Here is a 9,731-nt window from a genome sequence, read left to right on the forward strand (position 1 = left end):
TTTACTAAACTTTCTAAATATGCCCCAGAATTGGTGACTAATGAACGAAAGAGGATAAGACGCTTTGTACAAAGACTTAATGTGGAGATTCAGGAGGGATTAGCAACAGCCCAAATCGCTACGTTCACTGAAGTCTTAGAAAAAGCACAGAGAGTCGAGAGTGCAATGCTGCAAGTTAGAGACTTTCATGCTAAGAAAAGGGGCACTCCTAGTAATTTTTCTAAACAGGCAGATAAGGGTGCCCCACCTTTTAAAAAGGGAAAAGGAACGGGTGGAGTGGAGATATCTATCACACCAAAAGGGACTCAATCAAGAGGAGACCGCAATGGGCGAGATCAATCGAGAGGGACACCTCCAAGTGGTCAATCTGTGGCTCCCCAAGTTGTTTGTGGTTATTGTAGCAAGTTCAACCATACAGAGAGTGATTATTTTAGGAAACAAGGGAAGTGCTTGTATTGTGGTAGTACCGAGCACCAGATATCCAAATGCCCAACCGTACCAAAAGAAGGAGGTAGTACCCAAAAGCCTGAAAAGTCAACTGCTAAGCAGTCTAGTGCTAGAGGAAGTCGATCTAAAGCACCAGTTAGGGTTTATGTATTAGACTATCACCAGGTTTCCAATTCTGCTACGGTCATTGAAAGTATGATTCTTGCTTTTCATTGTGACCCTAGTATAATTCACATTTTACAAAATCCTAGACTCATAAGATAGAATCAAAGTTTGACTACAATTTAGGTGGATAGAAATTGTGAGATATAGGTTAGCGATTGTAATTTACAGATTGATCCGATAGGCACGATTATTAAGGGGTATGATATTATCCTAAGTGTGAATTTCGAGAATGAAATTTTCTTAAGGGGAGAGGATGTGAGGACTTGCAAAATTTTACTTATTTAAATTTCCTATTTATAGCTTATTTAATTATTTATTTGGCCATTTACTCAGAATATTTTATTTTGACCTTTTATTACTCAATTACATAGAATAATAACTCACATGTATTTTTAAAATTACTCATTTCAAATTTTAATTTTTGGAATCTCGTTAAGTGAGAATAGCGAATACGCGTTTGGAGACAATAATCGAATCGAGGACACAATAAACTTGAAAAATTAGAGACTTGTACATTAGTTTTGAAATACATATTTTTATGTCTAAGTATTCACGTATTAGTTAGTGATGCTATCGTTATAAGAATTTCTTGAAAAATCCACTTTATCGCGCACAAATCGGAAATACGCGTTTTTGCGGGCACGAATAATTGAGAGACTTAAAACCTTTCTTTTGGAACTATTAAGAATGAAAAATAATAGTATGAATGAAAGTTCATTAGAGGTTTAGTGCACAAGTGAAATAAACTCGAGAGAAATCGAGCATGAAACGTTCGTGTGCGCGCGGGGAGAGAGTTGACTTTTGAGGCGCAACCTTAACCATACACTTAAGCTTCCTCAAGAAGCTTTCTCATCAGCACACAACACTCTCTCTCTCTTGCTCTTGCTGGCCGAACAACAAGGAGGAGAAATCTACCAAAATTCTTCTTCATTCCATCACCAAATCTTCACCAAATCACCTCAAAATTTACATACACCTTGCTAATCACTTGGAGATCACCTCAAGCTAGGAAAAGAGCTTTATCTCACGGGTTTTTTAGCTTCAAGAGGCCAAAATTTTCTGCTTTGTTCATCAAGGAAGGTAAACAACAATCAACTACCAAAATCTTGGTTTACAGAAGATATATTGCACTTATAAGCTTATATATTCATATGGGTAGCTATATTTATGTTGGAAATTGGTGTGTGGGCTCTATGAACTCCCACTATGGCTTGATGGACTGATTTCATGAGTCTTGATGTTATTAATGTTGAATTAGTGTTTAATCAAGTGGAAATAGGTTGTATTGTGGAAAAAAGTTCAAGGGAAGTGAAGAGGGAATTTTTTCGTTTCTGCACTTGCTATGTCCGTGCACATTGGTGCACCTTTTTGTGGTCCAATTGACTTATTTATGATGTATATATGTTGTGTGGGCTGTGTGGAAGGTTTCCACAAAAAATTACGTGATTTGGTTGGGCAAATGTTGTGATTTCGGAAGTTCATGAAAATTGGAATTTTTCCCATATTGCTCTGGCAATGTTTTTCAAACAGCTATAACTTTTTGTTCCGACGTTGAAATCGAGTGTCGTTTGTGGCACTGGAAACTAGACATTCCATCTTTCCAATGGTATAAAATGATCATCCTGATTCCACCTGAGTAATCCGTACCAACCTTGTAAAGTTGCATGTTCTGTTGCACGTCCATACTAGAAGCTCTGTTTTGAGCAGCGAATTGATGCTCGAATATGAGCTAGTTTTGTATAGATTTTTAAAACGATTTCTTCTGAGAAGTTGTAGCTTTATGAGTGTAGTTTTCAACGCCACCAACACGCTCAATTTTGAGTTGAATTGAGTGAGTTGTGGCCAAATTTCAAAACTATCTTTGTGAAAGAAACCCTACTTTTGGACTGATTTGTAACCAATCTTGACTTGGGACTTGTTATTTGAAATTCTTGGTGTAAATCATCTACCAAATGTATCTTGGATGTTTCTTAGACATTGTCCACACAAATGAACCATCTTTGGAATGTTTTCATTGGCCAAAGGTTTGAGAAAAGAAAACTAGAGGTGCAAGGCAGCTTTGCCTTGGAAATTTGGAAATTTTGATGGTTTTGTTAACCAACTTCCCGAATGAATTTTCCTATGAAATTAGACAGAGGAATAGACCCTATATGGTAGGATAATACTACTTTGGTGCCATTCCGAGTCCATTTTGATGCTCAAACAAAGTCCCAAATTCCGTGATTTAAATCTGGAAAATTAACCTAGCGGTCTCACTTTTTCGTTTACTTTGAACCGCCATATCTTGGTGCTCCAAACTCTGATTCTTGTTCCGCTTATTGTGTTTTAAACCTTGATTGTAACTCTAATTGAGTTCCCAATTTCAGAGGTTAGTTCACATTGTGTGAATTTTGCCGAATTTCCAAAGTTGGCCAAAAACCAACCCCAAAACTGTCTTGCAAGCCTAAAACAGTAACTTTGGGCCAAATTTTGAATATGTTCCATTTCGAATCATGGAAAAGTGTCTTCTAGGAACTTTTAGTACTTTGGAAGTAGTTTCCAACGCCAAGTTTTTCAAATTTGGACATACAAAGAGTGAGACACGATTTTTCAAACATTGAACCTCAAATTTGAGATTTTCAAACTTGACAGGAAATGAGTTTCTGAAACTCTTCCCTATCCTTCAATACTAATTGACCATTTTGGACTTGTCTTCATGAAGGAATCAGTTTTTCCTTGTGTTAATAAACACTACTTTTGAATCTTGAATTTTGAGCAAGTAAAGCCCCATTCCATGATATTTTCTAGATTGTACAAGTGTCCAATCCCTCTCTTGATAAGAAAGGATTTTCAAGAGATAGTGTGTAATAGATAACTATTGTTTGCTCAGGTGCTCAAGGAGGCCTTCACGAGAATCTCGAAGGGAACGCCTAAAGGTTTGTTTTACACACTCACTCTCTTATTTTGATTGGTGAGTGTCATGTGCATGAATTTGTTGCTAAGTGGTTAACTATTTCGTATCCGTTATGTGAAATTTGAAAATTTTGAGACGAGTATGTATTTTACCGCACTCATTCTCTTTCGAGCGAAATCATATTCGTATTTTGCTATGTGAATTCATATCCGGCTTGTACATAGTAATGTGGATGTGATTCGTATTTGTTGTTCGTATTTGTGATTCATATTTGGAATCGTCGATTTGAGAGTTGCTCATCGACTTATATTCATATTGGTGTTCGTATTCGTATTCGGGGGATGCCCAAACTCGTTGGTTAATTTTGCGAATCAAGCAGCATGGGCTTGGTCGACAAGCTCAGCAAACCATGAGATATTCGTGGAGCATGATCTATTGGAGAGATCTTGCTCGACATTACTCGTACAGTATTGCCATGATATACTCGAGTATTATCAAAACTTTGATGAGCGGGCCTGGCAAGGGGATGTAACGGTGACGGGATTCGAAGAAAAGTGGTGTATCTACAGACTTGCTACTTATGTGGTTGACGGAGTGTCAACATGAGATGTGATCAAGATTTGGACACAACTACGTGGAATTTAGCTCCTGAGAGCTACAGTGTCCTTGAATTATTTCTGTTTATTTTTCCTATTCAAAGTGTGAATTATTCGAACTTGATAGCTTTACTTACAATGTAATTGTTGTTGCTATTTGGATTATGTATTTGCATGTGTGTTTCTTGGCCTCACTGAGTATTGGCTCATCCCATTAGTTTGTTTTCCTTAACAGGAACCCGATTGGAAGGAGTTAAGTCAATGCTGACTTGAGGAACTTTTGTATTAGTGTTTTAATTGTAATCGACTAGACACTTTTGGATGTGGTACATTTTTTGAAAAAGTGATTGTAAATTTGAAATTGTGACGTAAGACTGGATATTTATGTATGGAAATGACTTCGTAACTTTATCCTGACTTTCATTGTTAGTATTAGACTAGGTTTGAATTGGAATTGTCTTGAGCCCTGGCGAGAGTTAGGCAGGCGTCCCGCGGATACCCTTGGGTTTGCCCTTGGGAGAAGTGGGGGCGTCACATCTGCGCTCTTTCCCACTTTCCCCTTATCATGTCCCACCAAGCACATGCAAGGCCCTCAAATTGGAAGGCAACAAAGTTCACTCTTCTCTCTTCAGTATAATCTAAAGCGGCGAAAATATTAGTCATCCGCTCTAGCCAGTTCTCCGCTAATTCGGGATGAGATCCTTCAATGAATTTAGGCGGATTAAATTTCAAAAACCTCTCCACAGCCCTATCATCACCTCTATCCTGGCCCCCGGGTTGGTTAAATGGCCTTGGACCCTGTCGCTCTACTAATCGTTCTAGGATATCAGTCATCCGATTAATGGCAGTAGCCACTTGGTTACCCTCTACATTTTCTTGTCCCTGGGTCGGCCTAATTGCCGATCCCTGATCATCCCCTTGAGGTTGGGTTTGTCTAGTCCCACACCCATGACCTCTACCACTTCTTCGTCCGTCCATAAGCTTAGTTATGCCTAATGCAAGAAATAGAATAATTACGCGAGAAAATATTTAAAATAAGAGCCAACATGAAAACATTAGAAATGATAATAATTAACATATATTAACACTTTAAAGTTTATACAATTAGCAAGTCATGGGCCATTTACAAAAATATAGCACACAAGTGCCACAAAAATGCAATTAGTCAGGCACAACAAAAATAAGTTCAAGTGTCTCAAAAGTAGGCCACACAATCAAGCAAAATACAATGGCCTTTGAACTAGCACCATCCCACCTATTTCTAACTACACAAGTAAAAAGATCCATCACTCTAAGTCTAATCCTCAGCAGGACTATCAGGGGAGACCTCCTTCTCAGGGTCCCCCTCTGGATCCTCCTCGAAAGGCTCCTCCTCAGCGCCCTCCTGAACCGGACTCTGAACAACCTCCATGACCTCATCAATCAACATAGTAGTGTCTACCAAGATCCCAAAAACCCGATCCCGGACCTCCTCGCCTATCCTAGTAAGTCGAGTTCTAGCTCTCTGAAGCTCATCATGAGCGGCCTTAGCCCTAGCTATCTCATCCACTACAGTCCCCCTCTAGCTCTGCAATCCTAGCACTCTGAGCGTTCACCAGAATGCTCAGCTCCTCAACCTCCTGAAGTAAAGCTCGGTTGGTATTCACCAACTGATGACGCTCGTCGTCAAGGGACAGTACTAGGTCATTAGGGTACGCATATGTCACCCTACAAAGACATCGGGGAAACCTAATAGAAGGCGAGTAACGCACACGAGCTCCTCCACCAAGTGTTCAGTAGTAAATAGGCTTAAGAGGCTCCACGTGGCCATTAGTATGACCATTACCATTAGCAGCATGTCCCCCATTACCATTCTCCATCCCTACAAAACAACCACATTTTTTAGGTTAGAAACTTAAAGTCACGAATTCGCTCAAATATCACTTAAAGTCTAACTAAGTTATCCCATTCCTATTCTCGAGGGTAAAGTTTCTAATATCTCCCAAATAGATCTCTAACTGATACCAACTGTGATGCCCCCACTTCTCCCAAGGGTATCGGCGGGACGCCTGCCCAACTCTCGCCAGAACTCGATACAATTTCAATTTAACCTTAAGGATAAATAACCAAATAATAAAAGTTGAAAGTATAAAGAAAAGTCGCTTCCTTAATAAGTATCCAATTCTTACATTTCAAGATACCAAGTACATCACTTTCCCCAAATATGCAACTTTCAAAAGTCATTTAAAACTAATCAAAAGTGCATCAAGTCAGCTTCTCCACAATTCCTTCCATTTCGGCTCCTGTTGAGAAAAACAAATCTAATGGGGTGAGCGAATACTCGTGAGGCTAAGAAACATACATGCAAACATGTAGTCCAAGTACCAACAACATTTATACAGTAAGTAAAACTATCAAGTTCAAGTAATTAACATTTCAAGTAGGAAAAGTAAACAGAAACAATTCAAGGATACCGTAGCTCCCAGGAGCTAAATTCCACGTAGTCGAGTCAATGCCTTGATCAAATTCCATGTTGAAACTCCGTCAACCACATAAGTATCAAATCCCATAGATACACCACTTTCTTTGAATCCCGTCACCGTTACACCCCCTTATCGGGCCCGCTCGTCAAGGTTTTGATATTACTCAAGTATATCATGGCAATACTACGCGAGTATGCCAAGCGAGATCTCTCTAATAGATCAAATTTTGTGTTTGCTCATGGTTTACTTGTGACGCCCCCACTTCTCCGTAAGGCGAACCAAAGGGTATCTGCGGGACGCCTGCCCAGCTCTCGCCAAGACTCACTACAATCCACAATTCACAAGCTCGGAATACTTCAATAATACTTCAAATAACTTCAATACATAATAAAAGTATTCCAAAATATCTCACACTTACAATTAATCAGCTCTCAAGCTTAATACAACCCAAAAGAATATTTACTACAGTCATCTGCTGTAATACAACTTAAAGTTTTCAAAAGAAGGCAATTTAGTACTATTCACTAGCACTCATGGTCTCGAACCCTGTTAAAGAAAATAAAATCGTGGAATGGGCTACACAGCCCAGTGAGGTTCCAAGACACTCTAACAGTTCTAATAAATCAAGTAATTGAGCATACTGCATGTATGGTTCAAGGTTGCACATTGGCATATTAACATGAGACTATAATCATTGTACGAGTAATTTGAGCATATCGCAGGTATGGTACATTTGCATGAAACGGTTATCATTATGTAAAATAAACATACATTGAAAGATACGGTGTTCCATTGGAACCATTTCGGTCAACTGCACCTTATAACTTCTGGTCTCCATGGTACTGTCTGGCCATCGCCTTATCCCTCTAGTGGTAATACTCGAGTATACCGAAACGGTGGCTCAGGGTTCCAACCTACCCGACCGAGGCCAGTCTTGGCTCGAGTAGGTCAGTAACCAAGGGCAGGGCCCAAGTTCAGCTTAGAGCTTACAACATGCACAAGTAATCAAATAACTTGGCTAACGGTAAAAATTTATTCTTTTGGTAGGTCGAGCGAGATAAAGTACACACTCGCCTTAAAATGGTGGACAATTTCATATGAGCAATTACTAGCAACAATTAACACATAAACACATAAGCAATATTTGATAATTTCATGTGAACATGTAATTTACGGTAATCAAGTAATCAAGTACCAGGTAATCAAGTAGATAGGAAAACGGTAAGTAATTACGGTTAACGGTTGACGGTTAACGGTAGTAATCATGGTTAATTGGTAGACATTAGTCATTTTGATAGGCCGCCATTGGCCGTTTCCCACTTTTACCACTTAAGAGTCGAGGGGATTCACTCCAACCGACTTATGTAGCCATAGCATAATTAATCATTTAAACACATCACATAAATATGCAATTCAAGTATTTCATGTCGAGTAATTCAAGTATACATTACTTAAATATGCATGAGTGTGGTAAATATTTAACATGTAGCACTTAACACTTAGTGATCATGGATTAAGCATGTCAAAGATTTATTCAAATTACGTACTCCTATATGGAACACTCACCTATTGCAACAAAAGAGTAAGTGCGTATACAATCCTTCAGGTGTTCCCCTCGAGATCCTCTTGAAAGTCTCCTTGAGCACCTGAGCAAACAATAGTTGTCTATTACACACCATCGCTTAAAATCCCTTACTTATCGAGAAGGTTGTACTAGTGTTCATTCTAAGGAGAATTCATGAATTGAACCTTAATTATTTATAGTCGAGGCTCGGAAGTGGGTTTTAAAAATACAAGAGAAATCTAATTCTCGCCTTTGAAATCAAGTGTAAAACGGTCTAGCAATATCGGAGGAAAATAGGGAGTTTGAAACCCTCAATTTCCTTTAAGTTCGAAAATTTTAGATTCGGCAAGCAAACTTTGAAAAATCAGATCTCACTCACTATGAGTCCAAAATTAGAAAACTTGGTACCATTGGAAACTACTTCCAAAGTACTAAAAGTTTTTAGAAGACACTTTTCCATGATTCCAAAGGGAAGCTATTCAAAATTTGTCTCAAAGTTGCTGTTTTGGCTTGCGAGACAGTTTCGGGGTTGATTTTTCGCCAACTTGGAAAATTCGGCAAAATTCACAGAATTGGAACTAGCCTCTCAAATTTGAAACTCAAATAGAGTTGCAATCAAAGTTTAAAATGGAATAAGAGGAACGAGAATTGAAGTTTTGAGCACCAAGATATGGTAGTTCAAAGTTACCCAAATTTCTTTGTTAAACAAGGGTCTTCCAAAATCAAGTCATGAACTTAGGAAGTTTAGTTGAGCAGCGAAACGGACTCGGAATGGCACCAAAATTAGCAGTATAATACTACCATATAAGGAGTATTTCTCTGCCAAATTTCATGGATAAATATGCACGGGAATTTGGTTAACCAAATCACCAAAATTCCAAAATTTTCAAGGCAAATCTGCCTTGCGAGTTTCGTTTTCTATTTTCAAAACGTTTGGCTTACAAAGTACCTCAAACATGGTCTATTTGCATAGACAATGTCTAAGACCTATCCAAAACACAATTTTGGGTGATTAACACCAAGAATCTCAAATTAACAAGTCTCAATCGAGTTTAGTAACAATTCTGCCCAAAAGGAGAGTTTTCCTTCAAGAAGTCAGTTTCGAAATACAGCCACAAATCACTCAATTCAACTCTTAATTGGATGTGGTTGGTGGCGTTGGAAAACACTTTCATAAAGCTACAATTTCTCAGAAAAAACTATTTTCAAAATCCGTCTGCAACTAACTCACATTTCAGCATCAAGTTGTAGTTCATGTTCTGCCCTATAGTGAACCAACGAAACAGGACAGCAAATTTCAAACGAATGGTTTCCCTCACACAAATGGAACCAGGATGTGCATTTTATACCAATAGAAATCTGGGAATGTCTAGTTTCCAGTGCCTCAAACAGCACTCGATTTCGACATCGGAATGAAAAGTTATAGCCGAAACAACAGGACTGCCTGGGCAATCCGGGAAAATTTTCCAGTTCTACCATACTTTGGAAATCAACACATTTGACCAACCAAATCATGTTATTTTTCAACAAAACTTTCTACACTATCCATATAATATGTATACATTATAAACAAGCCATTACAACCTCAAAATTTCACACCAAAG

General features: G+C 38.6%; 1 long non-coding RNA gene across 1 annotated transcript; it reads right to left on the minus strand.

Annotated features, from left to right (window-relative positions):
- Nucleotides 1-5,163: 5,163 nt before the first annotated feature.
- On the minus strand, nt 5,164-9,493 carry LOC140006455 (uncharacterized). Its single transcript, XR_011814082.1, has 2 exons — nt 8,130-9,493; nt 5,164-6,887 (listed from the first exon to the last, which is right to left on the minus strand). It is a non-coding gene; the product is annotated as an uncharacterized lncRNA (long non-coding RNA).
- Nucleotides 9,494-9,731: the final 238 nt, after the last annotated feature.

The sequence above is a fragment of the Coffea arabica genome, chromosome 1c (genome assembly GCF_036785885.1).
Source record: "Coffea arabica cultivar ET-39 chromosome 1c, Coffea Arabica ET-39 HiFi, whole genome shotgun sequence".
NCBI lineage: Eukaryota > Viridiplantae > Streptophyta > Magnoliopsida > Gentianales > Rubiaceae > Coffea > Coffea arabica.